Here is a 9,588-nt window from a genome sequence, read left to right as displayed (position 1 = left end):
GTAGTTTGCTTGGTGTAGATACCATAGTTTCGTCAAATCCCTTCTGGTCCGACCTGAAATAACAAAAAATCTCTATCTTTTAAGACTAATAAATTCAACCTACAACTGGTATTTTACCATTCACCCACCATGTTATATTGCGAACGCGAAATTTAAAAACCTTTCCATATAACACGCAATATGGATTGCTCTGATAACTATAAAACACCAAAAATTTAATCATCCCACTTAATGTTATTAGATCTCACTACGACTTCCTCAAGTCATTTAAAGACTTTAGGAATAGCTTGGGATATTTAGTTAATGCTTGTGTCTCTCTACTCAATGGTCACTTTGTGTTACAATTAACACTAATGTACACTATACCTTTGGTTCTTGTTTATCAAAAATTATTCTTATAATTATGTAGTGCTCGAGGGCCTACAAGCAACTCAAAGTACGACAGTTAGTCTCGAGGCTTAGAGCGTGTAACCCATTTTTTGATTTTTTATAGATATTTACAAGGATAAGCAAAGCTATTTATCATCAGGCTTGCTTCTAATAATTAGAATAACTCCAGCTAGCAAACTTAGGATATAGCCCAACACACTCAAAGTTGCATGGCATAATTAAATATCTTAACTTGGTGATAACGCCCCAACTTGGTATCCACTAAGATAAGCACCATTGTCCACTGTTATTAACGGAGACCCACCAAGAGGGTAACTTCTTGAGAATTTATTCGCTTCTCCCCATTTGTCTTGTCTGTACTGCTTGCAATAACTCTTTTTAGAAAGGTCCCTTAGAAACTTGAAACCTTGGTTCAAAGGATCCCGCCATTTCGGGTGCCGTCCAAAAATGTTTCAAACAGCAGTCCGTCTATCTTTCCATCTGTCTGTCCGTTTGCTCGTCTGTGGAAAGATCCTAGAGACTTGAAATTTAATATAACTTTACTAACTTGACTTCAACTTTAACATAAGTTCCTCATGTTTCAAGCTCTACAGATTTTAGAGTCAAAGAGTAAACAGGCAGTCCATCAGTCTCTGTGCACTACCTCTTTCGTTACGTACTGTCGTGTCCTTCAATACTTACTCCATTGTATATACATTTTATCATAATAATTATCAGGACTAAAGTGAAAAATGTTTCAGGCTATACAGTTTACTTAGCAAATAAAATCAGGTTATTTCACATACACTTATTAAACGTTTTACCCAACTAATTGAGGAGTTTGAATTGACAGATTTTACCTTAAAAGTCTTCTCGAGCATGGGTCAACCTCGTGTCTCTTTTCCTGTTCTCAGTCTGCATACACAGTTTGCACTGCATTTATCATGAGGTTTTGCAGTTCCAGGGCCTCCACCAGGTCAGTATTCCATACCAAGCTGCTATCAAACACCTGCCACAGACAACTTGCAGGGATATGACATACAAATAATGAAGTATGTGAACAGACCATTACTAGTAAACTGATTGGCACAAATAATGTTTACTTTGGAAATCTTTTAATCTGTATAACAAAAATAAATCTGTTCTTTATTATAAATTTGTAATCTAAACTTACAAACTTACAATAATTACTTTGTACTCATTTCATCTTTGTTCAAATTTCTGGAAAAAAAAAAAAAAGAATAAAATAAAACTTGTTTCATTCCCAACAACAAATTATTTTAGTCTTTCATATAAAAAGCAACACAGGAATGAGCAGAAACAACTACCCTGTAAAGTTAGAAAGGGAGTTTCAAGTTCGTTAATTCTAATTTTTTCCCAAATTTTATGGAAATTCTAATTGATTACCGCAGTAAAGTAATCATTGTTGGATGGTAGATACAAAACTATTTTGGATTTTTAGCAACTTATTTTAGATCTACCATATTGAAACCATTTTTATTTTCTTAACTGAAAACGTCTTTTCCATGATAAATACTGGACTTTTTATGAAAAACAAAACAGCTATATTATTAAACTCATCTTATATTTTCATTAACAGAATCATTTATAGAAATTAACATGAGCTTTTACAACAAATCATGTAAAAACATTCTTATTAACCCTTTGACTGATACGCAACGATATATCGTTGTGAGTGAATTTACCGAAAAGTGATACACAACGATATATTGTTGTTGATGTTTTGGGCGAAAATTGATATGCAACGATATATCGTTGTTGCATCATAAATTTAATTTCAGCGTTATTAATTTGCCAAATAAATCATACTATATTTCAATTGATAGAGGAATATATCTAATTAATTTAAAAAATAACAATCATCCTTTTATATACTACGTTTCGACATCGAACTTTAACGAAATTGCAATTTGGAAGGCTGTGCCGTCTGAGCTCGGTCCGTCTGCTCAACTCCGACGGCGTAAGTAATTATTGTGTCACTATCGGTTCGTTTGAGGTTATTAGTATCTTATATTGCTGGTTATTATAATTTTAGTTCAAAATGAGTAAAAAGAGACAGAATTCTCCTGGGAGTGAAGATACTTTGATTGGCATTGTTAGAGATGCCGGTGTTAATTTGTCTATCCAATCATAAGTACACTGGTTCTGAAATCATGGATCTAATCGAGACAGTAGTGAATCTGAAGATACTAGTTCTAGTGAAATATAGTTTTGAAGACGACACAGATGAAGACCCTACTTTTAAACCCTGACCAAACCCCCAGTACATCATCTTCATTTCGAGGCGGTAACAGACCACTGATGTTATCTAGGCCTAGTGTACCTCTGTTGACATCAGAGTCCAGAGCGAAGATGAGCCTCCATCTAGGCCCTAGTGTAGTTGAGCAACAAGGTGGTAGGCCTAGGCCTACACAAAATGATGTCCAACAAAATGATCCTGCTGATGACAGTAGTAGTTGGGTTGAGGTGGAGGAAGGCAATGACCCACACCTTACAATCATCGGGTTCACGTTTGCTGAATTGAGTGGGCCAAAACATTGTCCTCCACAAAATTCTAAACCAATTGTGTACTTCAACCTGTTCTTTACAACAGCTATACTTACGGTGTTTGTAAATGAAACAAATCGATACGCAAGATCATACATTGCTAAAAAATCAAAAGACTTTGCCTCCTTTTAGCCGAGTCAGGAAGTGGGTTGATGTAACATTGAGCTGGAAATGAAAGCATTTTTGTCCATAATTTTTAAACATGGGAATGATTACAAAGCCAAGTATAACTAGCTACTGGGACACTCATTTCACAAGTGGCTACCCCCTTTTTTTGCCAAGATGATGACATGCAACCAATTCCAAACTATTTTAAAATTTTTCCATATTGTAGATGTAAGCAAATTAATTCCACATGGAAATCCAGGTTATGACCCTTGTGGTCGTTTTCAACCGATCATTGATCATGCAAACAGACTGTTTCAAACAGTATTATTCCCCAACACATGGCTCTATCTGTTGATGAATCCATTGGTTGGCACGAAGAAGCGAGTCGCATTGACTCAGTACCTCCCAAAAAAAAAAAACACCATAAATGGGGAATAAAACTTTGGGTCCTTTGTGACTCAATAACACGTTATTGTGTAGCTTCTACTGCTACATAAGGAGCACAAAGGACTCAGGAAAATGAAAGAGTGGTACAGACTGGCTTAGGTAGCACAGTTGTCATGCATGAACAAGGGACACCATTTATATCTCGACAAACTTTTTCACCTCGATATCTCTTGCTAGGACTTTGTATGATCACAATACTTTTATGACTGGCACTCTCAGAAAGGATAGGAAAGGCATTCCTAATCAACTTACTAGGAAAATATGCTGTGGGTCAGAAAACCTATATGAGAAAAAGGCCTCTCCTAATGATGGCTCATAGAGAGAAAAAATCAAACTCATCTCAGTTTTTGATTTTGTCTACTGACTGCCAGGCTGCCTCAAGAGACTTACTCCATCAGAAGAAGTGGACATGTATTGATACTGACCAAAACAAAAATTGCTCGTCAGTACAATAAAGGTATGGGGGGTATTGACTCAACCGACCAGATGTTGTATGTGTACATGGATGAGCGGAGGACCATGAAACATGCCAAAAAAGTAATATTTAATGTTTTTGGCCGCATGGTGCTGAATGCATATGTGTTTGTACAAGTTAAATACAACACAAGGCCAACTGAAGAGGGCTGAGTTCATGAAAGAAGTAATAGGAGATCTTTCTTCAGAATGGCTTGCAAGTTAAGCAAATCCCGCAAAAATTCTCCGGGGTGGTGGGTGATGGTCCATCAGTTGGTTTCGGACTCAGGAAATTACCTGAGAAGAAGGAAAAACTGTGCCGAAACCTGTTCAGGTGACAATCATCCTGAAGGAAAGAAGCGGAAGGTCTCGGACAGTGTGTGTAAGGTGTGGTCTTGGTGTACATGCTGAATGCCTCGGCAAGCATGTTTGCCACTGAAATTATAAAAAAAACTAAAAAACTGTAAATATTGTAAATAATAACTTTTTTTTATTAGTGTTGTGTTTTGACAATAAAGTGTATTTTTAAGACCAGGATTCACAAACAAAATTTAATTAATATAGAACATTCAATGTGTTTGACTCCAGATTTCCAAACAGATTGCCTCAAATTGACGTAAGTAAATTTGTATTATTTTACCAATAAGTCATGCATTTTTTTAATCTTATATGCTTCAAATTTTCTGGATTTGTTGACAATAATACGTACTTTTAGAATAAATTACTGTCAATAAGAAATTTCAAAAAATTATTTTTAGTTTACTACTGACAAAGTACGAAAAAAAAATTTTTTGTTATAAATAAAAACAAAAAAAAATTTTTTTTTAATTTTTATAGTAATATTTTTGGCTTTTTTATATCTTTTCCTAATAGGCCATTTAAATGTCTAAAGAACAAAACTACTTTCAAGTTTCTATTATATTACATAATAAAGCTACAAATTATCTAGTAAAACACTACAAAAAAGCTAATTTTAGCCTATCAATTTAAGGAATAACCCTGTTAAAAATCATATCAATTTTGGAAAAAAAAATTAAAAAATTTTGATCAGTCAAAGGGTTAATATTAAAGTACATTCACCAGTTTTTTACATATGTTTTAAGATATATCATATGGTAAAAACATATGAATTTTAAAAATCTATAATCCACATAACATAATTCAACATATTACTTTAAAGCTAGGTGATAAGACTAGACCTAAAGGTTAGTTATTATAAGCATATGTGTGGTTTGGACTGATAGTTTTATCAATAAGATTTTTATTTACATACACACCCAGTGGCTACCCATATTTTATGATGACTAAAAAGCGTTTCTTTTCATTATTCAGAGTGTTACACAAATTATATAAAAATCCCCACATCAATACTAGTAAATCTAAATTACATTTTTGAAAATCATAACTTTTCAGGATTTTAATGAAAATTTAAAAACCAAAATTTAGTTATTGTCGAATAATCAAAAATATATGTACTATAAAGCTAAGAAAATCACTCACCACTCACTGACATTGTAATTTATTCACCATGTCAATGATGTTAAGTTTTTGGACTTTGACTTTGACACATTCAAATATTGAAGAAACTTGACATTAGGCATTTTTTGTAGAATTCAATAATTTATACAAGCAAAGTGCCAAAATTTTTCAATTTTAAAAATATATTAAAAAAATCTTTAGTAAGAATATTTTAGAAAAGTAATACAAACCCCAAAATTCACTATATAGAAAAAGGCAATTGTTAAATTAAGGAAATTCTCCACTTTAGGAATGTTTACCGGTACAAAAGTCTCCGTATAAAATCTTATGCAGAAAATTTGAAACCCAAATTTTTTAGGTATTTCCAAATGGTATACAAACAACTTTTACAACTTTATGCTCTTATAGTGTAATCAATAATAAAACTCCAAAAAGTTCATACTTTTATTTGAAAAGAAGATTTTTACATCCTGATTAGGAATACAAGTGTAAAGTTTATAACCATTATAAACCATTATAAAAAGCAAAAAGGTGAATTCCACCACAGCACATAGACTGTGGAAGGCAAACTATATATCTAACAATTTCAAATTCAAATATAACATTTCAATACAAATTTTTAACTCTGTGGAAAAAAGTTAAAGCATCAAAAAACTAAATTAGAATTTAAGCATTATTTGAAGGCTGATTATGACCAAACTACAGATTTTAGCTCAAATCTGATAAATATATTGTTAGTCAGAAATTCTAAGGTCTCAATAACAGTTCAAGGACATTTTTAATGTATCTTTTACTTTTAAACCACAATTCAGGCCCATGGTCAACTTTCTAAAATTTTCTGAAGTTGTTTTTTGTTTTTAGAATTAAGGCCCAACTTAAAGGTATGTTGTAAAACTTAACAATAATGTATTTACATTATTTACAAGATAGGTTGCAAGAAGGTGCAAATATTTTTAAACTTATTGTCATATCCATTACGATTTAGCCATAAAATGGTGTTTAACTTTTAAATCTTTCTGTTTTTTCAGGGCTTCAGTTTTATTCCAGGCCAAATCGTGGCCATGACCATACTACAAGTCATATATATATTGTAACTAATGTCCTGGTCAATACACGACCTTTTAAACTAAAAACTGTAACTTTAACTGTAAAATGTAAATGGTTAGCTTATCACTCTGGTCAACTTTACTCTTGAGCAAAACAATCCCCCTGATCCTTGGTTAACCTCTGAATTTGATAAATACATAAGTTAGCGAAAAGCCCAATAGGGATCAGCAGGACTGAAGAATTATATTTCAAGACAAAAATTTGTCTTCAATAAGAAAATGAAGATTCTTCAGGGTGGAGGATCCAAAGTGACAGTGAAATTAACATCACACAGAAAATTAGTGACTGACCATGTTGTAACTAATTAGTGGCTTTAAAATGTGAGCTAAAGGATCTAAATAATATTCTGCATGTAATACTTAAAAGGTTTACAGAAGACTTGTTTTACCAGTAATGCAGTTAGTAGTTACTGTAAGTGCCAATTATGTGTCATGTACCACCTACCTTGAGATCAGACAGTGACTTGTATAAAGAGTCCATCTTTTGACAGCCCTCCTGCAGACTCTCAGCTGAACGGAATACAGCAGCATGGTTCTGCAGGTCTTCTGCATGTTGAGTCGGAGCTGAGCTGTAGTCACTGAGCCATTGGCAAACCTAACCCAGTCCAGGTTGGCCACGGACTCTTCCCCTGCATTCTGCAAATACATTCATAGTCATTTACAAAGAAACTTTACTACATGGGATAATTACAATTAAAAGACTACAAATTATCAAAATGTTATATAAAACTATTACTTTTATATAGCCACAGTTAAAGTTATAAAAACATACCTAAGAGATGAACTTTGGCTAGGAAGGTAGTTCCAAGTATCATTGTACATAATGAAGTTAACAAATTAAATTATCTGATCAAATTAAATTATTTTTAGTATATTATAGATGGATCATTTCTGATAAACTATATCTCAACACAGCTATTTTTGCAACTTCTTTCTGAATATAAAAATATGTATAGATAACAAAATTAACAAATTACAGTAGTTTTTCAAATAATATTTAGCTTGCTGTACCTGTTTTCTACATCTAGCTATGTTAATGCATCTCATTATCTGCTGCATCTATGAACAGCTGAATTTTTGTTAATTTTATAATTTTATATAGTGTTGTATAAATATGTCATTTATAACAATATACGTATGTTTAAAAAACTTGAAATGTTTTATCGTAAGATGTAATTGTATACTACTTATAAGATCACACAAAGTTATCACTTACGGTGCTAAGTTCACCAATTTTCTCTCCTGGTTTGTTTTCTTCAGCAATAGTCTTGGCACAAGCTCTGCCAAAGACCACCAAGTCCAGAAGGGAGTTGGCTCCAAGTCTGTTAGCTCCATGGACTGATGATGCAGCCAGCCTCACCACACGCGTAGAGTCCGGGCACTACAGCATACTTGGCGACGTTCTCTCACCAGTTAAACACCTGTTTCCATATCATACGTCGTTTGTTAAAGTTGGGATTTTAATATGAAAAAAAATCACAGGAATAGTTGTTCACGGTATATCAAAAACATATTTGCCACACTAAAACTATTCACCAATCCTTCAAAAAACTTTTGTCTTTTCATTTAAAACATTTGACAATAACACACAATTCGCCCAATGACATATCTTAACATTCTTGGTTGTCAACGTTTTTGACAGTGTTCTTTAGATTAGAAGACCGTTCAGCAAAATTTGAGAAGAAAGAAAAACCAAGATTAGACTTCACTATTAACCAGAAGTTGTTCTTGTGTACCGTGTCACCATGAGGTTTGTTTGCCCGAGTTCTGAGCAGTAGCTCTAGCGCAAAAATTTTCTAAAATTATTGAATGGTATTTTAAATTATAACTAAAAATGGATTTTTATTACTAATTGTAATGAATTAAATACCAAGTCTGATGCAGGATGTTTATAGAAAAGTTTATTCGAGTAGTATGTAGTATGGAGCAAAATCTCAGCATCGGGAATTGAATACCCAAAGAAATCTTTATCAACAAAGTTTGCTTTTTTTGTAGCAAGCCTGTCCTGAAAACTGTTAAAGTAACAGCACAGACTTGGGGTAAATTTGTATTCCTTCATACAATTAGTAACTTAAAACTGTAATTAAACAGTAAAACTGTATTGCTAGAATACTCTGTTCCTTGGAGAGTTATTGATAATACATTATCAAGTAATAGAAAACGCTCAATATCAAGATGTACATGTAACCATTAATCAATACTTTTATTACTAAATAACTTTGAATTTTATTGAACAGATGTAATGTAGGTAAATTTACATAATAGATGAAGAAAGAATTATGTATATACCTCAATGAAGACTAGTAAATATAGATTTTTCTCAGAAATCTTAGCTTGAAACGCTACACATATTGTTTAAAACCTACACCTGTTCCACGGTACGTTAGGTGGGCACACCCACCCATGGGTTCTGTAATGTACGGATTGGGTAGTAAATCTGGGAAATAGAGGTTCCCGAGTGACATCAAACTCCAGCAATAAGTATCATATGCTGTTTCTGAGTATTATCCAGGCTGACAGATGTGGCCCAGCTCTTGTTCTGGGGGCCAAGAAGTTTGGTGTAGTTGGCCAAGAAGGAACACTTGGTCCTTCTCGCGGGTCCACAGCCCCTGTTGGAAAGTGCCACACGGTGACTTATTAATATCCTGAGGAACAAACTCTTCAAAAATAAAAAAGTTGTATCAATATGAATGTAAGTTGTAATTGTGTTCCATCATTGTGTGGAGATTGTTTACTTTATATGGCGTTAATACGGGAACTTTATGAAAATTGCTTATATAATTAATTTTTCGACTTTTACGATGAATAATCTTCAGAGACATACATAGTTTTCAAGGTATTATTGAGACAATTTTTAAAGTGGAGAAGCATCGTTCAATAAGTACTTTATAATAATTCAGGAGTTCCCAACGTTTCATGCTTTGTTGCCTCCCTTAGTACATGACATTTGGTCACACCACCCTCTAACCGTTACGACGTTATGTGGTTCAACACAAGTAGTAAAATTTCAATTTGTTAGTAGTGAAATAGAATATAAGTTAGACTTCAACGCTATTAA

At 33.3% G+C, this 9,588-nt stretch overlaps 1 long non-coding RNA gene and 1 pseudogene across 1 annotated transcript; both read right to left on the bottom strand.

The window, feature by feature from the left end:
• Positions 1 to 1,324: 1,324 nt before the first annotated feature.
• On the bottom strand, positions 1,325 to 7,070 carry LOC124374956. Its single transcript, XR_006923632.1, has 2 exons — positions 6,976 to 7,070; positions 1,325 to 1,378 (listed from the first exon to the last, which is right to left on the bottom strand). It is a non-coding gene; the product is annotated as an uncharacterized LOC124374956 (long non-coding RNA).
• Positions 7,071 to 9,139, bottom strand: LOC124374957 (annotated as a pseudogene).
• Between the last annotated feature and the right edge of the window lie 449 nt (positions 9,140 to 9,588).

The sequence above is a fragment of the Homalodisca vitripennis genome, unplaced genomic scaffold, assembly GCF_021130785.1.
Source record: "Homalodisca vitripennis isolate AUS2020 unplaced genomic scaffold, UT_GWSS_2.1 ScUCBcl_11719;HRSCAF=21092, whole genome shotgun sequence".
Classification (NCBI taxonomy): Eukaryota; Metazoa; Arthropoda; class Insecta; order Hemiptera; family Cicadellidae; genus Homalodisca; species Homalodisca vitripennis.
The sequence above is the reverse complement of the archived record's forward strand: the minus strand, read 5'-3'. Positions and strand labels throughout refer to the sequence as shown.